The 4449-nt window shown below is 41.8% G+C and overlaps 1 pseudogene; it reads left to right on the forward strand.

The window, feature by feature from the left end:
* The first annotated feature begins 354 nt into the window (after window positions 1-354).
* LOC119361376 lies at window positions 355-4168 on the forward strand (annotated as a pseudogene).
* The last annotated feature ends 281 nt before the right edge of the window (window positions 4169-4449 follow it).

Consider the following 4449-nt stretch of genomic DNA (forward strand, 5'->3'; position numbering starts at 1 on the left):
TCATCCGATACGACCGTAATTAGTGCTGCAGCAGCAAACCCACATGCCGTTACGTTTCTCCTGTCATCCTCTCAGTGTGGAGCGTAGACTATAATCTGGCCCCGTAGTGACCAATTTTCTTTGAGCGTGCAGCACAGTCGTTGGACTTTTGATTCTCCAGCCTGCCGGTCCTCTGGCCATATCCCATATGTGCTATATATGGTGTATGTCAATTGTCAACCTTGATGTATTCATCTATACCAAAGATTGAGTCTCCTCTGCTCTCTTCCCGGAAGGTAGCAGGCCATCTGTGCTATATATGGTCTATGTCGAGTTTGCCAACTTTCATCTATATCTGTGCCGGCACAAGCAGCTATGCACTACATCCCCATCTTCTTCCTCCTGTTCTTGAGTTCATTCTGCAAACCCGATGACCAGCTCACACAAGCAAAGCCGCTCACCGACCGCGACACTCTCATCTCCGAGAGCGGGGACTTTGCTTTGGGCTTCTTCTCCCCGACAAGCTCCAACAAGAGCTTTTACCTTGGCATATGGTACCACAGCCTCCCCGGGCCACGGACCGTCGTGTGGATGGCCAACCGAGATATCCCAATCATCAACCCTTCGTCCATGATGCTCAAGGTAACTAACAATTCTCGCATGGTATTATCAGACTCCGAAGGCCGTGATATTTGGATGGCAGCAAGCAATATCACTACCAGAGCGGTAGGAGCTTATGCAGTACTAAACAACTTGGGGAACTTTGTCCTCCGTTCCACGAACAACATGGACATATGGCAGAGTTTCCATCATCCGACCGACACAATACTTCCAACCATGAGATTTCTGGTGAGCTACAAGGGACAAGTCATCGCACGTCTTGTTGCTTGGAAGGGCCCGGATGACCCATCTTCTGGGGACTTCTCATGCAGCGGCGACCCAAGATCCTCAAACCTTCAGTTGGTAACTTGGAACAAGGCTAAGCTATTTTGTCGTCTCATTGTGTCGGATGGTGTGTCGGTGTCTGGCACACTAACCAACACTAGTTCCATCTTGTACCAAACAATTGCCAGCTCTGGAGACGAGTTCAGTTACACGTTCGCTGTCTCCGACAACTCACCGTTCATGCGCATGATGCTTGACTACACTGGAAAGTTGAAGATTCTAGGCTGGGACAATCACTCAATGTCATGGACAGTCATCAATGAGCACCCCAATAGTGCTTGCGATCTCTAAGCCTCTTGTGGCCCGTTTGGCTATTGTGACTTCACCAAGGCCATTCCAGCATGTCAGTGCTTTGATGGGTTTGAGCCTGTTGACAGTAGCAACTCTTTTAAAGGATGTCAGAGAAAAGAAGCGTTGAAATGCCGCAAGCAAAGTCATTTCACGTCTTTTCCTGGAATGAAGGTTCCTAACATGTTCTTGCATATACGCAACAGAAACTTGGATGACTGTGCAGCTGAGTGCATCAACAATTGCTCGTGTACAGCGTATGCTTATGCTGACTTGAGTAGCGGAGGTGCTATGGCGGACCCGTCAAGGTGCTTAGTTTGGTCAGGGGAGCTTATTGATGCTCAGAAGCCAACCGGCGGTGGCGAGAACCTGTACCTCCGACTTGCCGATTCTCCTGGTATTCGGTATTCCATGCCCTCTCTTTTCTTACCTAGTCAGTAGTGTTTTTAATACTCTATTGCTAGTATATATATCAATACATATTTGACCCCCAAAAATTGTAGTACTACAAAAATAATTTCCAAAAAAAATCTAAGCATACCATTTTCAAGATATCCAATCTAAATATTTCAAGCAGTATCAGTAGTTAAAGTTTTAGAAGTTTCATACCCAGAACATCACGTTTTTTTAGAACTGGAAGGAGTACAGATGGAAGGTTCTCTTGTTTAAATAAATACGACATTCCTTTTAACATCATTTTACATTGTTAGGTTGTTCAATTACTTCCGGCCTTCATTTTCAAACTCATTGACAATTCTTTCCAGATTCCATGTCTTAACTTTCCCGGAAGGCCATAGCTAGTTACTATTTTTTTCTCTTGAATTGAAAATAATGGCCAATTCACATTTGCAAGATCAGATATATTTTTAAGATGGTCAAATCTTTGATTTACCACTTGCCTTGTAGTTCAGGTTATGAAATAACGATAGTCTAAGTGCCTAATTAGCTTCAAAAATTCGTCATGGTATTTATGGAAGTTAATTCTGAATTTCTGATTGGTCGCATTTCTGCAGTCAACAAGAAAAATGGTCCAGTAAAGATTGTACTCCCCATTATATCATGTCTGCTACTACTGGCATGCATAGTCTTCATCTGGATGTACAAATATAGAGGTAAAGTAACAAATATCCCCTTCTTTTCGACATATTTCATTAGTGCAACAGTTAAGAAAAAGAGTGGATGTCCTAATCAACAGGCAAATGGGGAAAGAAGAAAAACCAGAAGAAGGTGACGCTAGGATACATCAGCACATCCAACTCACTAGAAGGCAATAGTAGGGAATTTCCATATTTTAGCTATGAAGACATATTTTCAGCAACAAATTTTTTCGCGGATTCCAGCTTGCTTGGACGTGGAGGCTTTGGCAAAGTTTACAAGGTAACATGATGGCCTAGTCTTGCCATTCGAGGTACTTCCTCCGTCCCAAAATAAGTGTCTCGAATCTAGTACAAAGTTGAGACACTTATTTTGGGACGGAGGGAGTACAAAGGAAATAATTTTAGGGTTGAAAAGTATCCGATGGGCTCAATTGAAATAGGGTTCAAAAAAGTTAGTTTCCATTTTTTTTTCAATTGAAAAAAGTTCGCTCATGTAGGGCACATTGGAAGGTGGAAATGAAGTTGCTGTCAAAAGGCTTAGTAAGAGTTCTGGACAAGGTATAATGGAGTTCAAAAATGAAGTAGTTCTCATTGCAAAACTACAGCACAAGAACCTAGTCAGACTTCTCGGCTACTGCATACATGAAGATGAGAAGTTATTGATCTACGAGTACTTAGCTAATAAAATTTTGGATGCCTTTCTTTTCGGTATGTGCTAGTTTGTTGATTACTTACATTTTTTTACATTAACCAAAATGACATTCATGATGATCTGTTTTCTTCTACATTGATCATGAAAGATCATGCACGAAAACATGTGCTCGATTGGTTGACACGGTTCAAAATAATTAAAGGAATAGCAAGAGCCCTTCTTTATCTCCATCAAGATTCAAGATTAACAGTAATTCACAGAGATCTCAAAGCAAGCAACATTTTGTTGGATGTAGAAATGACTCCTAAAATTTCTGATTTTGGTTTGGCAAGAATCTTTGGTGCAAACCAGAATCATGCTAACACAACGCGGGTCGTCAGAACATAGTAAGTAACTGGTGTACTAATAAACTCTTGGCGTTCTAGTTTTATATGGTTTAGTATAGTTTGTTTTGTACATTCCTTGCTAACTGTTGAATCTTTTAAATAGTGGTTATATGTCCCCGGAATATGCAATGGGAGGTGCATTTTCTGTGAAATTAGACACTTATAGCTTTGGGGTTCTTCTCTTGGGGATTGTTAGTGGCATGAAAATTAGCTCACCTCAGCTCAACATGGAATTTTCTAGCCTTATATCTTATGTAAGTATTGTGTATTCAACATTGGGCTCTTTGCCGGGTTTTTTCTAGCCGACACATGGCAAAGGCAAGTCTTTGCCGAGTGTCCATTTTCCGGCAAGTGCTTTTCAGCCGCACTCGGTTTAGGAGGGTGATCTTTGCTGAGTGCACGACATGATGCAATATAGGAAATCACCTTAATCTCGATAGTGAATATAGGAAATTTCTAATTAATCTCTCGCCCAAACAATATATCTAGTAACTTGATCATGACTTCATGCTATTGGTCAGGCCTGGAGATTATGGGAAGATGGAAAAGCTACTGAACTAGTGGACTCCCTCGTTGCTGCGAGCTGCCCAATCCATGAAGTTGTACGGTGCATTCATGTGGGACTCTTGTGTGTCCAAGACCATCCAAATGATAGACCACTAATGTCCTCAGTTATGTTTATGTTAGAGAATGAAACTGCAATGCTTCCACCTCCAAAGCATCCTGTATACTTTGCTCTAGGTAACTATGAAGGTGAACAAGCCAAGGAGAGAATGAGTTCCACAAATGAAATGAGTATGACAATGCAAAAGGGCCGTTAGTTTTTGCACAACTTAATGTGCATGAATTTTAGTGTACATCAGGGGCGGAGCCGACATTAAAGGATTAGAACTATCTTTATTTGATTTGACCCAATGGTTTGACAGAGGTGAGCCAATTAAGCATTTGTTTTGGCTGGCCCCCTGGTGTACATAGTTCTATGCTTTTATGATTACTCTCTCCGAACTGAAGTGTTGCTTAGGTGGCTGCAATATTTGTGAGTCTATTGTACTAGAAGAGTTGTGAATAACAGAGTGGATCAACCATTCATGTCAGGAGGAGG

This window comes from Triticum dicoccoides, chromosome 2B, assembly GCF_002162155.2.
Source record: "Triticum dicoccoides isolate Atlit2015 ecotype Zavitan chromosome 2B, WEW_v2.0, whole genome shotgun sequence".
NCBI lineage: Eukaryota > Viridiplantae > Streptophyta > Magnoliopsida > Poales > Poaceae > Triticum > Triticum dicoccoides.